The sequence below is a fragment of the Scyliorhinus torazame genome, unplaced genomic scaffold (assembly GCF_047496885.1).
Source record: "Scyliorhinus torazame isolate Kashiwa2021f unplaced genomic scaffold, sScyTor2.1 scaffold_90, whole genome shotgun sequence".
Taxonomy (NCBI): Eukaryota; Metazoa; Chordata; class Chondrichthyes; order Carcharhiniformes; family Scyliorhinidae; genus Scyliorhinus; species Scyliorhinus torazame.
The window spans coordinates 289960-306196 of NW_027307817.1; the positions used below are offsets into that span (position 1 = coordinate 289960).

Consider the following 16237-nt stretch of genomic DNA (forward strand, 5'->3'; position numbering starts at 1 on the left):
CAGCCCCTCTCCCTCTCAGCCTCTCTCCCTCTCAGCCTCTCTCCCTCTCAGCCCCTCTCCCTCTCAGCCCGTCTCCCTCTCAGCCTCTCTCCCTCTCAGCCCCTCTCCCTCTCAGTCTCTCTCCCTCTCAGCCCCTCACCCTCTCAGCCCCTCTCCCTCTCAGTCTCTCTCCCTCTCAGCCCCTCTCCCTCTCAGCCCCTCACCCTCTCAGCCCCTCTCCCTCTCAGTCTCTCTCCCTCTCAGTCTCTCTCCCTCTCAGTCCCTCTCCCTCTCAGCCCCTCTCCCTCTCAGCCCCTCTCCCTCTCAGTCTCTCTCCCTCTCAGTCCCTCTCCCTCTCAGCCCCTCTCCCTCTCAGCCCCTCTCCCTCTCAGCCCCTCTCCCTCTCAGTCTCTCTCCCTCTCAGCCTCTCTCCCTCTCAGCCCCTCTCCCTCTCAGCCTCTCTCCCTCTCAGCCTCTCTCCCTCTCAGCCTCTCTCCCTCTCAGCCTCTCTCCCTCTCAGCCCCTCTCCCTCTCAGCCCCTCTCCCTCTCAGCCTCTCTCCCTCTCAGCCCCTCTCCCTCTCAGCCTCTCTCCCTCTCAGCCTCTCTCCCTCTCAGCCCCTCTCCCTCTCAGCCCCTCTCCCTCTCAGCCCCTCTCCCTCTCAGCCTCTCTCCCTCTCAGCCCCTCTCCCTCTCAGCCTCTCTCCCTCTCAGCCCCTCTCCCTCTCAGCCCCTCTCCCTCTCAGCCTCTCTCCCTCTCAGCCTCTCCCTCTTAGCCTCTCTCCCTCTCAGTCTCTCTCCCTCTCAGCCTCTCTCCCTCTCAGTCTCTCTCCCTCTCAGCCCCTCTCCCTCTCAGCCTCTCCCTCTCAGCCTCTCTCCCTCTCAGTCCCTCTCCCTCTCAGCCCCTCTCCCTCTCAGTCTCTCTCCCTCTCAGCCTCTCTCCCTCTCAGCTCCTCTCCCTCTCAGCCCCTCTCCCTCTCAGCCCCTCTCCCTCTCAGCCCCTCTCCCTCTCAGTCCCTCTCCCTCTCAGCCTCTCTCTCCCTCTCAGCCTCTCTCCCTCTCATCCCCTCTCCCACTCAGTCCCTCTCCCTCTCAGCCCCTCTCCCTCTCAGCCTCTCTCCCTCTCAGCCCCTCTCCCTCTCAGCCCCTCTCCCTCTCAGCCTCTCTCCCTCTCAGCCTCTCTCCCTCTCAGCCCCTCTCCCTCTCAGCCCGTCTCCCTCTCAGCCTCTCTCCCTCTCAGCCCCTCTCCCTCTCAGTCTCTCTCCCTCTCAGCCCCTCTCCCTCTCAGCCCCTCTCCCTCTCTGTCTCTCTCCCTCTCAGTCTCTCTCCCTCTCAGCCCCTCTCCCTCTCAGCCCGTCTCCCTCTCAGCCCCTCTCCCTCTCAGCCTCTCCCTCTCAGCCTCTCTCCCTCTCAGCCCCTCTCCCTCTCAGTCTCTCTCCCTCTCAGTCTCTCTCCCTCTCAGTCCCTCTCCCTCTCAGCCCCTCTCCCTCTCAGCCCCTCTCCCTCTCAGCCCCTCTCCCTCTCAGCCCCTCTCCCTCTCAGTCTCTCTCCCTCTCAGTCTCTCTCCCTCTCAGCCTCTCTCCCTCTCAGCCCCTCTCCCTCTCAGTCTCTCTCCCTCTCAGTCTCTCTCCCTCACAGTCCCTCTCCCTCTCAGCCCCTCTCCCTCTCAGCCCCTCTCCCTCTCAGCCCCTCGCCCTCTCAGCCCCTCTCCCTCTCAGCCCCTCTCCCACTCAGTCCCTCTCCCTCTCAGCCCCTCTCCCTCTCAGCCCCTCTCCCTCTCAGCCCCTCTCCCTCTCAGCCCCTCTCCCTCTCAGCCTCTCTCCCTCTCAGCCCCTCTCCCTCTCAGCCCGTCTCCCTCTCAGCCTCTCTCCCTCTCAGCCCCTCTCCCTCTCAGTCTCTCTCCCTCTCAGCCCCTCACCCTCTCAGCCCCTCTCCCTCTCAGTCTCTCTCCCTCTCAGCCCCTCTCCCTCTCAGTCTCTCTCCCTCTCAGTCTCTCTCCCTCTCAGTCCTTCTCCCTCTCAGCCCCTCTCCCTCTCAGCCCCTCTCCCTCTCAGTCTCTCTCCCTCTCAGTCCCTCTCCCTCTCAGCCCCTCTCCCTCTCAGCCCCTCTCCCTCTCAGCCCCTCTCCCTCTCAGTCTCTCTCCCTCTCAGCCTCTCTCCCTCTCAGCCCCTCTCCCTCTCAGCCTCTCTCGCTCTCAGCCTCTCTCCCTCTCAGCCTCTCTCCCTCTCAGCCTCTCTCCCTCTCAGCCCCTCTCCCTCTCAGCCCCTCTCCCTCTCAGCCCCTCTCCCTCTCAGCCCCTCTCCCTCTCAGCCTCTCTCCCTCTCAGCCCCTCTCCCTCTCAGCCTCTCTCCCTCTCAGCCTCTCTCCCTCTCAGCCTCTCTCCCTCTCAGCCTCTCTCCCTCTCAGCCCCTCTCCCTCTCAGCCCCTCTCCCTCTCAGCCCCTCTCCCTCTCAGCCCCTTTCCCTCTCAGCCCCTCTCCCTCTCAGCCCCTCTCCCTCTCAGCCCCTCTCCCTCTCAGTCCCTCTCCCTCTCAGCCCCTCTCCCTCTCAGTCTCTCTCCCTCTCAGCCCCTCCCTCTCAGCCTCTCTCCCTCTCAGCCTCTCTCCCTCTCAGCCCCTCTCCCTCTCAGCCCCTCTCCCTCTCAGCCCCTCTCCCTCTCAGCCCCTCTCCCTCTCAGCCCCTCTCCCTCTCAGCCCCTCTCCCTCTCAGCCCCTCTCCCTCTCAGCCTCTCTCCCTCTCAGCCCCTCTCCCTCTCAGCCCCTCTCCCTCTCAGCCTCTCTCGCTCTCAGTCTCTCTCCCTCTCAGCCCCTCTCCCTCTCAGTCCCTCTCCCTCTCAGTCTCTCTCCCTCTCAGCCTCTCTCCCTCTCAGCCTCTCTCCCTCTCAGTCCCTCTCCCTCTCAGCCCCTCTCCCTCTCAGCCCCTCTCCCTCTCAGCCCCTCTCCCTCTCAGCCCCTCTCCCTCTCAGTCCCTCTCCCTCTCAGCCCCTCTCCCTCTCAGCCCCTCTCCCTCTCAGCCCCTCTCCCTCTCAGCCCCTCTCCCTCTCAGCCCCTCTCCCTCTCAGCCTCTCTCCCTCTCAGCCCCTCTCCCTCTCAGCCCCTCTCCCTCTCAGCCCCCCTCCCTCTCAGTCCCTCTCCCTCTCAGCCCCTCTCCCTCTCAGCCCCTCTCCCTCTCAGCCCCTCTCCCTCTCAGCCCCTCTCCCTCTCAGCCCCTCTCCCTCTCAGTCTCTCTCCCTCTCAGCCTCTCTCCCTCTCAGCCCCTCTCCCTCTCAGCCCCTCTCCCTCTCAGTCTCTCTCCCTCTCAGCCCCTCTCCCTCTCAGACCCTCTCCCTCTCAGCCCCTCTCCCTCTCAGCCCCTCTCCCTCTCAGCCCCTCTCCCTCTCAGCCTCTCTCCCTCTCAGCCTCTCTCCCTCTCAGTCTCTCTCTCCCTCTCAGTCTCTCTCCCTCTCAGCCCCTCTCCCTCTCAGCCCCTCTCCCTCTCATTCTCTCTCCCTCTCAGCCCCTCTCCCTCTCAGCCCCTCTCCCTCTCAGCCTCTCTCCCTCTCAGCCTCTCTCCCTCTCAGCCCCTCTCCCTCTTTGCCTCTCTCCCTCTCAGCCCCTCTCCCTCTCAGTCTCTCTCCCTCTCAGCCCCCCTCCCTCTCAGCCTCTCTCCCTCTCAGCCTCTCTCCCTCTCAGTCCCTCTCCCTCTCAGTCCCTCTCCCTCTCAGCCCCTCTCCCTCTCAGCCTCTCTCCCTCTCAGCCCCTCTCCCTCTCAGCCCCTCTCCCTCTCAGTCCCTCTCCCTCTCAGCCCCTCTCCCTCTCAGCCTCTCTCCCGCTCAGCCTCTCTCCCTCTCAGTCTCTCTCCCTCTCAGCCCCTCTCCCTCTCAGCCCCTCTCCCTCTCAGCCCCTCTCCCTCTCAGCCCCTCACCCTCTCAGTCCCTCTCCCTCTCAGCCCCTCTCCCTCAGTCTCTCTCCCTCTCAGCCTCTCTCCCTCTCAGCCCCTCTCCCTCTCAGTCTCTCTCCCTCTCAGCCTCTCTCCCTCTCAGCCCCTCTCCCTCTCAGCCCCTCTCCCTCTCAGCCTCTCTCCCTCTCAGTCTCTCTCCCTCTCAGCCCCTCTCCCTCTCAGCCCCTCTCTCTCTCTCAGCCCCTCTCCCTCTCAGCCCCTCTCCCTCTCAGCCCCTCTCCCTCTCAGCCCCTCTCCCTCTCAGCCCCTCTCCCTCTCAGCCTCTCTCCCTCTCAGCCCCTCTCCCTCTCAGCCCCTCTCCCTCTCAGCCCCTCTCCCTCTCAGTCTCTCTCCCTCTCAGTCCCTCTCCCTCTCAGCCTCTCTCCCTCTCAGTCTCTCTCCCTCTCAGCCCCTCTCCCTCTCAGCCCCTCTCCCTCTCAGCCTCTCTCCCTCTCAGTCTCTCTCCCTCTCAGTCTCTCCCTCTCAGCCTCTCTCCCTCTCAGTCTCTCTCCCTCTCAGCCCGTCTCCCTCTCAGCCCCTCTCCCTCTCAGCCTCTCCCTCTCAGCCTCTCTCCCTCTCAGCCTCTCTCCCTCTCAGCCTCTCTCCCTCTCAGTCTCTCTCCCTCTCAGCCCCTCTCCCTCTCAGCCCCTCTCCCTCTCAGCCTCTCTCCCTCTCAGCCTCTCCCTCTCAGCCTCTCTCCCTCTCAGTCTCTCTCCCTCTCAGCCTCTCTCCCTCTCAGTCTCTCTCCCTCTCAGCCCCTCTCCCTCTCAGCCTCTCCCTCTCAGCCTCTCTCCCTCTCAGTCCCTCTCCCTCTCAGCCCCTCTCCCTCTCAGTCTCTCTCCCTCTCAGCCTCTCTCCCTCTCAGCCCCTCTCCCTCTCAGTCTCTCTCCCTCTCAGTCTCTCTCCCTCTCAGCCCCTCTCCCTCTCAGCCCCTCTCCCTCTCAGCCCCTCTCCCTCTCAGCCCCTCTCCCTCTCAGTCCCTCTCCCTCTCAGCCTCTCTCTCCCTCTCAGCCTCTCTCCCTCTCAGCCCCTCTCCCTCTCAGTCTCTCTCCCTCTCAGTCTCTCTCCCTCTCAGCCCCTCTCCCTCTCAGCCCGTCTCCCTCTCAGCCCCTCTCCCTCTCAGCCTCTCCCTCTCAGCCTCTCTCCCTCTCAGCCCCTCTCCCTCTCAGTCTCTCTCCCTCTCAGTCTCTCTCCCTCTCAGCCCCTCTCCCTCTCAGCCCCTCTCCCTCTCAGCCCCTCTCCCTCTCAGCCCCTCTCCCTCTCAGTCTCTCTCCCTCTCAGTCTCTCTCCCTCTCAGCCTCTCTCCCTCTCAGCCCCTCTCCCTCTCAGTCTCTCTCCCTCTCAGTCTCTCTCCCTCACAGTCCCTCTCCCTCTCAGCCCCTCTCCCTCTCAGCCCCTCTCCCTCTCAGCCCCTCGCCCTCTCAGCCCCTCTCCCTCTCAGCCCCTCTCCCACTCAGTCCCTCTCCCTCTCAGCCCCTCTCCCTCTCAGCCTCTCTCCCTCTCAGCCCCTCTCCCTCTCAGCCCCTCTCCCTCTCAGCCTCTCTCCCTCTCAGCCTCTCTCCCTCTCAGCCCCTCTCCCTCTCAGCCCGTCTCCCTCTCAGCCTCTCTCCCTCTCAGCCCCTCTCCCTCTCAGTCTCTCTCCCTCTCAGCCCCTCACCCTCTCAGCCCCTCTCCCTCTCAGTCTCTCTCCCTCTCAGCCCCTCTCCCTCTCAGCCCCTCACCCTCTCAGCCCCTCTCCCTCTCAGTCTCTCTCCCTCTCAGTCTCTCTCCCTCTCAGTCCCTCTCCCTCTCAGCCCCTCTCCCTCTCAGCCCCTCTCCCTCTCAGTCTCTCTCCCTCTCAGTCCCTCTCCCTCTCAGCCCCTCTCCCTCTCAGCCCCTCTCCCTCTCAGCCCCTCTCCCTCTCAGCCCCTCTCCCTCTCAGTCTCTCTCCCTCTCAGCCTCTCTCCCTCTCAGCCCCTCTCCCTCTCAGCCTCTCTCCCTCTCAGCCTCTCTCCCTCTCAGCCTCTCTCCCTCTCAGCCCCTCTCCCTCTCAGCCCCTCTCCCTCTCAGCCCCTCTCCCTCTCAGCCCCTCTCCCTCTCAGCCTCTCTCCCTCTCAGCCCCTCTCCCTCTCAGCCTCTCTCCCTCTCAGCCTCTCAGCCCCTCTCCCTCTCAGCCCCTCTCCCTCTCAGCCTCTCTCCCTCTCAGCCTCTCCCTCTTAGCCTCTCTCCCTCTCAGTCTCTCTCCCTCTCAGCACCTCTCCCTCTCAGCCTCTCCCTCTCAGCCTCTCTCCCTCTCAGTCCCTCTCCCTCTCAGCCCCTCTCCCTCTCAGTCTCTCTCCCTCTCAGCCTCTCTCCCTCTCAGCCCCTCTCCCTCTCAGCCCCTCTCCCTCTCAGCCCCTCTCCCTCTCAGCCCCTCTCCCTCTCAGTCCCTCTCCCTCTCAGCCTCTCTCTCCCTCTCAGCCTCTCTCCCTCTCATCCCCTCTCCCACTCAGTCCCTCTCCCTCTCAGCCCCTCTCCCTCTCAGCCTCTCTCCCTCTCAGCCCCTCTCCCTCTCAGCCCCTCTCCCTCTCAGCCTCTCTCCCTCTCAGCCTCTCTCCCTCTCAGCCCCTCTCCCTCTCAGCCCCTCTCCCTCTCAGCCTCTCTCCCTCTCAGCCCCTCTCCCTCTCAGCCTCTCTCCCTCTCAGCCTCTCTCCCTCTCAGCCCCTCTCCCTCTCAGCCCCTCTCCCTCTCAGCCTCTCTCCCTCTCAGCCTCTCCCTCTCAGCCTCTCTCCCTCTCAGTCTCTCTCCCTCTCAGCACCTCTCCCTCTCAGCCTCTCCCTCTCAGCCTCTCTCCCTCTCAGTCCCTCTCCCTCTCAGCCCCTCTCCCTCTCAGTCTCTCTCCCTCTCAGCCTCTCTCCCTCTCAGCCCCTCTCCCTCTCAGCCCCTCTCCCTCTCAGCCCCTCTCCCTCTCAGCCCCTCTCCCTCTCAGTCCCTCTCCCTCTCAGCCTCTCTCTCCCTCTCAGCCTCTCTCCCTCTCATCCCCTCTCCCACTCAGTCCCTCTCCCTCTCAGCCCCTCTCCCTCTCAGCCTCTCTCCCTCTCAGCCCCTCTCCCTCTCAGCCCCTCTCCCTCTCAGCCTCTCTCCCTCTCAGCCTCTCTCCCTCTCAGCCCCTCTCCCTCTCAGCCCGTCTCCCTCTCAGCCTCTCTCCCTCTCAGCCCCTCTCCCTCTCAGTCTCTCTCCCTCTCAGCCCCTCTCCCTCTCAGCCCCTCTCCCTCTCAGTCTCTCTCCCTCTCAGTCTCTCTCCCTCTCAGCCCCTCTCCCTCTCAGCCCGTCTCCCTCTCAGCCCCTCTCCCTCTCAGCCTCTCCCTCTCAGCCTCTCTCCCTCTCAGCCCCTCTCCCTCTCAGTCTCTCTCCCTCTCAGTCTCTCTCCCTCTCAGTCCCTCTCCCTCTCAGCCCCTCTCCCTCTCAGCCCCTCTCCCTCTCAGCCCCTCTCCCTCTCAGTCTCTCTCCCTCTCAGTCTCTCTCCCTCTCAGCCTCTCTCCCTCTCAGCCCCTCTCCCTCTCAGTCTCTCTCCCTCTCAGTCTCTCTCCCTCACAGTCCCTCTCCCTCTCAGCCCCTCTCCCTCTCAGCCCCTCTCCCTCTCAGCCCCTCGCCCTCTCAGCCCCTCTCCCTCTCAGCCCCTCTCCCACTCAGTCCCTCTCCCTCTCAGCCCCTCTCCCTCTCAGCCCCTCTCCCTCTCAGCCCCTCTCCCTCTCAGCCCCTCTCCCTCTCAGCCTCTCTCCCTCTCAGCCCCTCTCCCTCTCAGCCCGTCTCCCTCTCAGCCTCTCTCCCTCTCAGCCCCTCTCCCTCTCAGCCCCTCACCCTCTCAGCCCCTCTCCCTCTCAGTCTCTCTCCCTCTCAGCCCCTCTCCCTCTCAGTCTCTCTCCCTCTCAGTCTCTCTCCCTCTCAGTCCCTCTCCCTCTCAGCCCCTCTCCCTCTCAGCCCCTCTCCCTCTCAGTCTCTCTCCCTCTCAGTCCCTCTCCCTCTCAGCCCCTCTCCCTCTCAGCCCCTCTCCCTCTCAGCCCCTCTCCCTCTCAGTCTCTCTCCCTCTCAGCCTCTCTCCCTCTCAGCCCCTCTCCCTCTCAGCCTCTTTCGCTCTCAGCCTCTCTCCCTCTCAGCCTCTCTCCCTCTCAGCCTCTCTCCCTCTCAGCCCCTCTCCCTCTCAGCCCCTCTCCCTCTCAGCCCCTCTCCCTCTCAGCCCCTCTCCCTCTCAGCCTCTCTCCCTCTCAGCCCCTCTCCCTCTCAGCCTCTCTCCCTCTCAGCCTCTCTCCCTCTCAGCCTCTCTCCCTCTCAGCCTCTCTCCCTCTCAGCCCCTCTCCCTCTCAGCCCCTCTCCCTCTCAGCCCCTCTCCCTCTCAGCCCCTCTCCCTCTCAGCCCCTCTCCCTCTCAGCCCCTCTCCCTCTCAGCCCCTCTCCCTCTCAGTCCCTCTCCCTCTCAGCCCCTCTCCCTCTCAGTCTCTCTCCCTCTCAGCCCCTCCCTCTCAGCCTCTCTCCCTCTCAGCCTCTCTCCCTCTCAGCCCCTCTCCCTCTCAGCCCCTCTCCCTCTCAGCCCCTCTCCCTCTCAGCCCCTCTCCCTCTCAGCCCCTCTCCCTCTCAGCCCCTCTCCCTCTCAGCCCCTCTCCCTCTCAGCCCCTCTCCCTCTCAGCCGCTCTCCCTCTCAGCCCCTCTCCCTCTCAGCCCCTCTCCCTCTCAGCCTCTCTCGCTCTCAGTCTCTCTCCATCTCAGCCCCTCTCCCTCTCAGTCCCTCTCCCTCTCAGTCTCTCTCCCTCTCAGCCTCTCTCCCTCTCAGCCTCTCTCCCTCTCAGTCCCTCTCCCTCTCAGCCCCTCTCCCTCTCAGCCCCTCTCCCTCTCAGCCCCTCTCCCTCTCAGCCCCTCTCCCTCTCAGTCCCTCTCCCTCTCAGCCCCTCTCCCTCTCAGCCCCTCTCCCTCTCAGCCCCTCTCCCTCTCAGCCCCTCTCCCTCTCAGCCCCTCTCCCTCTCAGCCTCTCTCCCTCTCAGCCCCTCTCCCTCTCAGCCCCTCTCCCTCTCAGCCCCCCTCCCTCTCAGTCCCTCTCCCTCTCAGCCCCTCTCCCTCTCAGCCCCTCTCCCTCTCAGCCCCTCTCCCTCTCAGCCCCTCTCCCTCTCAGTCTCTCTCCCTCTCAGCCTCTCTCCCTCTCAGCCCCTCTCCCTCTCAGCCCCTCTCCCTCTCAGTCTCTCTCCCTCTCAGCCCCTCCCTCTCAGACCCTCTCCCTCTCAGCCCCTCTCCCTCTCAGCCCCTCTCCCTCTCAGCCCCTCTCCCTCTCAGCCTCTCTCCCTCTCAGCCTCTCTCCCTCTCAGTCTCTCTCTCCCTCAGTCTCTCTCTCCCTCTCAGTCTCTCTCCCTCTCAGCCCCTCTCCCTCTCAGCCCCTCTCCCTCTCATTCTCTCTCCCTCTCAGCCCCTCTCCCTCTCAGCCCCTCTCCCTCTCAGCCTCTCTCCCTCTCAGCCTCTCTCCCTCTCAGCCCCTCTCCCTCTTTGCCTCTCTCCCTCTCAGCCCCTCTCCCTCTCAGTCTCTCTCCCTCTCAGCCCCTCTCCCTCTCAGCCCCTCTCCCTCTCAGCCCCTCTCCCTCTCAGTCTCTCTCCCTCTCAGCCCCTCTCCCTCTCAGCCCCTCTCCCTCTCAGCCCCTCTCCCTCTCCGCCCCTCTCCCTCTCAGCCTCTCTCCCTCTCCGCCCCTCTCCCTCTCAGCCTCTCTCCCTCTCAGCCCCTCTCCCTCTCAGCCCCTCTCCCTCTCAGCCCCTCTCCCTCTCAGCCCCTCTCCGTCTCAGCCCCTCTCCCTCTCAGTCCCTCTCCCTCTCAGCCTCTCTCCCTCTCCGCCCCTCTCCCTCTCAGCCCCTCTCCCTCTCAGTCCCTCCCTCTCAGCCTCTCTCTCTCTCAGCCCCTCTCCCTCTCAGCCCCTCTCCCTCTCAGCCCCTCTCCCTCTCAGCCTCTCTCCCTCTCAGCCCCTCTCCCTCTCAGCCTCTCTCCCTCTCAGCCCCTCTCCCTCTCAGTCTCTCTCCCTCTCAGCCCCTCTCCCTCTCAGCCCCTCTCCCTCTCAGCCCCTCTCCCTCTCAGCCTCTCTCCCTCTCAGTCTCTCTCCCTCTCAGCCTCTCTCCCTCTCAGCCCCTCTCCCTCAGCCCCTCTCCCTCTCACCCTCTCTCCCTCTCAGTCTCTCTCCCTCTCAGTCTCTCTCACTCTCAGTCTCTCTCCCTCTCCGTCTCTCTCCCTCTCAGCCCCTCTCCCTCTCAGCCCCTCGCCCTCTCAGCCTCTCTCCCTCTCAGTCTCTCTCCCTCTCAGTCTCTCTCCCTCTCAGCCCCTCTCCCTCTCAGCCCCTCTCCCTCTCAGCCCCTCTCCCTCTCAGCCTCTCTCCCTCTCAGCCTCTCTCCCTCTCAGTCTCTCTCCCTCTCAGTCCCTCTCCCTCTCAGCCCCTCTCCCTCTCAGCCTCTCTCCCTCTCAGCCCCTCTCTCCCTCAGCCCCCTCCCTCTCAGTCTCTCTCCCTCTCAGCCCCTCTCCCTCTCAGCCCCTCTCCCTCTCAGCCTCTCTCCCTCTCAGCCCCTCTCCCTCTCAGCCCCTCTCCCTCTCAGTCTCTCTCCCTCTCAGTCTCTCTCCCTCTCAGCCTCTCTCCCTCTCAGCCCCTCTCCCTCTCAGCCCCTCTCCCTCTCAGCCTCTCTCCCTCTCAGCCTCTCTCCCTCTCAGCCCCTCTCCCTCTCAGTCTCTCTCGCTCTCAGCCCCTCTCCCTCTCAGCCCCTCTCCCTCTCAGTCCCTCTCCCTCTCAGCCCCTCTCCCTCTCAGCCTCTCTCCCTCTCAGTCTCTCTCCCTCTCAGTCTCGCTCCCTCTCAGTCTCTCTCCCTCTCAGCCCCTCTCCCTCTCAGCCCCTCTCCCTCTCAGCCCCTCTCCCTCTCAGCCCCTCACCCTCTCAGTCCCTCTCCCTCTCAGCCCCTCTCCCTCTCAGCCCCTCTCCCTCTCAGCCCCTCTCCCTCTCAGCCTCTCTCCCTCTCAGCCCCTCTCCCTCTCAGTCTCTCTCCCTCTCAGCCTCTCTCCCTCTCAGCCCCTCTCCCTCTCAGCCTCTCTCCCTCTCAGCCTCTCTCCCTCTCAGCCTCTCTCCCTCTCAGCCCCTCTCCCTCTCAGCCCCTCTCCCTCTCAGCCCCTCTCCCTCTCAGCCTCTCTCCCTCTCAGCCTCTCTCCCTCTCAGCCTCTCTCCCTCTCAGCCCCTCTCCCTCTCAGTCTCTCTCCCTCTCAGCCCCTCTCCCTCTCAGTCCCTCTCCCTCTCAGCCCCTCTCCCTCTCAGCCTCTCTCCCTCTCAGCCCCTCTCCCTCTCAGCCCCTCTCCCTCTCAGCCTCTCTCCCTCTCAGCCTCTCTCCCTCTCAGCCTCTCTCCCTCTCAGCCCCTCTCCCTCTCAGTCCCTCTCCCTCTCAGCCCCTCTCCCTCTCAGCCTCTCTCCCTCTCAGCCTCTCTCCCTCTCAGTCTCTCTCCCTCTCAGCCCCTCTCCCTCTCAGCCCCTCTCCCTCTCAGCCCCTCTCCCTCTCAGCCCCTCACCCTCTCAGTCCCTCTCCCTCTCAGCCCCTCTCCCTCTCAGTCTCTCTCCCTCTCAGCCTCTCTCCCTCTCAGCCCCTCTCCCTCTCAGTCTCTCTCCCTCTCAGCCTCTCTCCCTCTCAGCCCCTCTCCCTCTCAGCCCCTCTCCCTCTCAGCCTCTCTCCCTCTCAGCCCATCTCCCTCTCAGTCTCTCTCCCTCTCAGTCTCTCTCCCTCTCAGCCTCTCTCCCTCTCAGTCTCTCTCCCTCTCAGCCCCTCTCCCTCTCAGCCCCTCTCCCTCTCAGCCCCTCTCCCTCTCAGTCTCTCTCCCTCTCAGTCCCTCTCCCTCTCAGCCTCTCTCCCTCTCAGTCTCTCTCCCTCTCAGCCCCTCTCCCTCTCAGCCCCTCTCCCTCTCAGCCTCTCTCCCTCTCAGTCTCTCTCCCTCTCAGTCTCTCCCTCTCAGCCTCTCTCCCTCTCAGTCTCTCTCCCTCTCAGCCCGTCTCCCTCTCAGCCCCTCTCCCTCTCAGCCTCTCCCTCTCAGCCTCTCTCCCTCTCAGCCTCTCTCCCTCTCAGCCTCTCCCTCTCAGCCTCTCTCCCTCTCAGTCTCTCTCCCTCTCAGCCCCTCTCCCTCTCAGCCCCTCTCCCTCTCAGCCTCTCTCTCCCTCTCAGCCTCTCTCCCTCTCAGTCTCTCTCCCTCTCAGTCTCTCTCCCTCTCAGTCTCTCTCCCTCTCAGCCCCTCTCCCTCTCAGCCCCTCTCCCTCTCAGTCCCTCTCCCTCTCAGCCCGTCTCCCTCTCAGCCCCTCTCCCTCTCAGCCTCTCCCTCTCAGCCTCTCTCCCTCTCAGCCCCTCTCCCTCTCAGTATCTCTCCCTCTCAGCCCCTCTCCCTCTCAGTCTCTCTCCCTCTCAGTCTCTCTCCCTCTCAGCCTCTCTCCCTCTCAGCCTCTCTCCCTCTCAGCCCCTCTCCCTCTCAGCCCCTCTCCCTCTCAGCCCCTCTCCCTCTCAGCCCCTCTCCCTCTCAGTCTCTCCCCCTCTCAGCCCCTCTCCCTCAGCCCCTCTCCCTCTCAGTCTCTCTCCCTCTCAGTCTCTCTCCCTCACAGTCCCTCTCCCTCTCAGCCCCTCTCCCTCTCAGCCCCTCTCCCTCTCAGCCCCTCGCCCTCTCAGCCCCTCTCCCTCTCAGCCCCTCTCCCACTCAGTCCCTCTCCCTCTCAGCCCCTCTCCCTCTCAGCCCCTCTCCCTCTCAGCCTCTCTCCCTCTCAGTCTCTCTCCCTCTCAGCCCCTCTCCCTCTCAGCCCCTCTCCCTCTCAGCCCGTCTCCCTCTCAGCCTCTCTCCCTCTCAGCCCCTCTCCCTCTCAGTCTCTCTCCCTCTCAGCCCCTCACCCTCTCAGCCCCTCTCCCTCTCAGTCTCTCTCCCTCTCAGCCCCTCTCCCTCTCAGTCTCTCTCCCTCTCAGTCTCTCTCCCTCTCAGTCCCTCTCCCTCTCAGCCCCTCTCCCTCTCAGCCCCTCTCCCTCTCAGTCTCTCTCCCTCTCAGTCCCTCTCCCTCTCAGCCCCTCTCCCTCTCAGCCCCTCTCCCTCTCAGCCCCTCTCCCTCTCAGTCTCTCTCCCTCTCAGCCCCTCTCCCTCTCAGCCCCTCTCCCTCTCAGCCTCTCTCCCTCTCAGCCTCTCTCCCTCTCAGCCTCTCTCCCTCTCAGCCTCTCTCCCTCTCAGCCCCTCTCCCTCTCAGCCCCTCTCCCTCTCAGCCCCTCTCCCTCTCAGCCCCTCTCCCTCTCAGCCTCTCTCCCTCTCAGCCCCTCTCCCTCTCAGCCTCTCTCCCTCTCAGTCTCTCTCCATCTCAGCCCCTCTCCCTCTCAGTCCCTCTCCCTCTGTCTCTCTCCCTCTCAGCCTCTCCCTCTCAGCCTCTCTCCCTCTCAGCCCCTCTCCCTCAGTCTCTCTCCCTCTCAGCCCCTCCCTCTCAGCCTCTCTCCCTCTCAGCCTCTCTCCCTCTCAGTCCCTCTCCCTCTCAGCCCCTCTCCCTCTCAGCCCCTCTCCCTCTCAGCCCCTCTCCCTCTCAGCCCCTCTCCCTCTCAGCCCCTCTCCCTCTCAGCCCCTCTCCCTCTCAGCCCCTCTCCCTCTCAGCCTCTCTCCCTCTCAGCCCCTCTCCCTCTCAGCCCCTCTCCCTCTCAGCCTCTCTCCCTCTCAGCCCCTCTCCCTCTCAGCCCCTCTCCCTCTCAGCCTCTCTCCCTCTCAGCCTCTCTCCCTCTCAGTCCCTCTCCCTCTCAGCCCCTCTCCCTCTCAGCCCCTCTCCCTCTCAGCCCCTCTCCCTCTCAGCCCCTCTCCCTCTCAGCCCCTCTCCCTCTCAGCCCCTCTCCCTCTCAGCCCCTCTCCCTCTCAGCCCCTCTCCCTCTCAGCCCCTCTCCCTCTCAGCCCCTCTCCCTCTCAGCCTCTCTCCCTCTCAGCCCCTCTCCCTCTCAGCCCCTCTCCCTCTCAGCCCCCCTCCCTCTCAGTCCCTCTCCCTCTCAGCCCCTCTCCCTCTCAGCCCCTCTCCCTCTCAGCCCCTCTCCCTCTCAGCCCCTCTCCCTCTCAGCCCCTCTCCCTCTCAGCCCCTCTCCCTCTCAGTCTCTCTCCCTCTCAGCCTCTCTCCCTCTCAGCCCCTCTCCCTCTCAGCCCCTCTCCCTCTCAGTCTCTCTCCCTCTCAGCCCCTCTCCCTCTCAGCCCCTCTCCCTCTCAGCCCCTCTCCCTCTCAGCCCCTCTCCCTCTCAGCCCCTCTCCCTCTCAGCCCCTCTCCCTCTCAGCCCCTCTCCCTCTCAGCCCCTCTCCCTCTCAGCCCCTCTCCCTCTCAGCCCCTCTCCCTCTCAGCCCCTCTCCCTCTCAGTCTCTCTCCCTCTCAGCCTCTCTCCCTCTCAGCCCCTCTCCCTCTCAGTCTCTCTCCCTCTCAGCCCCTCACCCTCTCAGCCCCTCTCCCTCTCAGTCTCTCTCCCTCTCAGCCCCTCTCCCTCTCAGTCTCTCTCCCTCTCAGTCTCTCTCCCTCTCAGTCCCTCTCCCTCTCAGCCCCTCTCCCTCTCAGCCCCTCTCCCTCTCAGTCTCTCTCCCTCTCAGTCCCTCTCCCTCTCAGCCCCTCTCCCTCTCAGCCCCTCTCCCTCTCAGCCCCTCTCCCTCTCAGCCTCTCTCCCTCTCAGCCCCTCTCCCTCTCAGCCCCTCTCCCTCTCAGCCTCTCTCCCTCTCAGCCTCTCTCCCTCTCAGCCTCTCTCCCTCTCAGCCTCTCTCCCTCTCAGCCCCTCTCCCTCTCAGCCCCTCTCCCTCTCAGCCCCTCTCCCTCTCAGCCCCTCTCCCTCTCAGCCTCTCTCCCTCTCAGCCCCTCTCCCTCTCAGCCTCTCTCCCTCTCAGTCTCTCTCCATCTCAGCCCCTCTCCCTCTCAGTCCCTCTCCCTCTGTCTCTCTCCCTCTCAGCCTCTCCCTCTCAGCCTCTCTCCCTCTCAGCCCCTCTCCCTCAGTCTCTCTCCCTCTCAGCCCCTCCCTCTCAGCCTCTCTCCCTCTCAGCCTCTCTCCCTCTCAGTCCCTCTCCCTCTCAGCCCCTCTCCCTCTCAGCCCCTCTCCCTCTCAGCCCCTCTCCCTCTCAGCCCCTCTCCCTCTCAGCCCCTCTCCCTCTCAGCCCCTCTCCCTCTCAGCCCCTCTCCCTCTCAGCCCCTCTCCCTCTCAGCCCCTCTCCCTCTCAGCCCCTCTCCCTCTCAGCCTCTCTCCCTCTCAGCCCCTCTCCCTCTCAGCCCCTCTCCCTCTCAGCCTCTCTCCCTCTCAGCCTCTCTCCCTCTCAGTCCCTCTCCCTCTCAGCCCCTCTCCCTCTCAGCCCCTCTCCCTCTCAGCCCCTCTCCCTCTCAGCCCCTCTCCCTCTCAGTCCCTCTCCCTCTCAGCCCCTCTCCCTCTCAGCCCCTCTCCCTCTCAGCCCCTCTCCCTCTCAGCCCCTCTCCCTCTCAGCCCCTCTCCCTCTCAGCCTCTCTCCCTCTCAGCCCCTCTCCCTCTCAGCCCCTCTCCCTCTCAGCCCCCCTCCCTCTCAGTCCCTCTCCCTCTCAGCCCCTCTCCCTCTCAGCCCCTCTCCCTCTCAGCCCCTCTCCCTCTCAGCCCCTCTCCCTCTCAGCCCCTCTCCCTCTCAGCCCCTCTCCCTCTCAGCCTCTCTCCCTCTCAGCCTCTCTCCCTCTCAGCCCCTCTCCCTCTCAGCCCCTCTCCCTCTCAGTCTCTCTCCCTCTCAGCCCCTCTCCCTCTCAGCCCCTCTCCCTCTCAGCCCCTCTCCCTCTCAGCCCCTCTCCCTCTCAGCCCCTCTCCCTCTCAGCCTCTCTCCCTCTCAGCCTCTCTCCCTCTCAGTCTCTCTCTCCCTCTCAGTCTCTCTCCCTCTCAGCCCCTCTCCCTCTCAGCCCCTCTCCCTCTCAGTCTCTCTCCCTCTCAGCCCCTCTCCCTCTCAGCCCCTCTCCCTCTCAGCCTCTCTCCCTCTCAGCCTCTCTCCCTCTCAGCCCCTCTCCCTCTCAGCCCCTCTCCCTCTCAGCCCCCCTCCCTCTCAGTCTCTCTCCCTCTCAGCCTCTCTCCCTCTCAGCCCCTCTCCCTCTCAGCCTCTCTCCCTCTCAGCCTCTCTCCCTCTCAGCCTCTCTCCCTCTCAGCCTCTCTCCCTCTCAGTCTCTCTCCCTCTCAGCCCCTCTCCCTCTCAGTCTCTCTCTCCCTCTCAGTCTCTCTCCCTCTCAGCCCCTCTCCCTCTCAGCCTCTCTCCCTCTCAGCCCCTCTCCCTCTCAGCCCCTCTCCCTCTCAGCCTCTCTCCCTCTCAGCCTCTCTCCCTCTCAGCCCTGTCATGATATTCAAACACACACATCATGATGGACACACTAACA

General features: G+C 64.8%; 1 long non-coding RNA gene across 6 annotated transcripts in view; it reads left to right on the forward strand.

Annotated features, from left to right (window-relative positions):
* Positions 1 to 16237, forward strand: part of LOC140405578 (uncharacterized) — a 246236-nt gene that overhangs the window by 196349 nt on the left and 33650 nt on the right. The gene's annotated exons all lie outside the window — the stretch shown is intronic.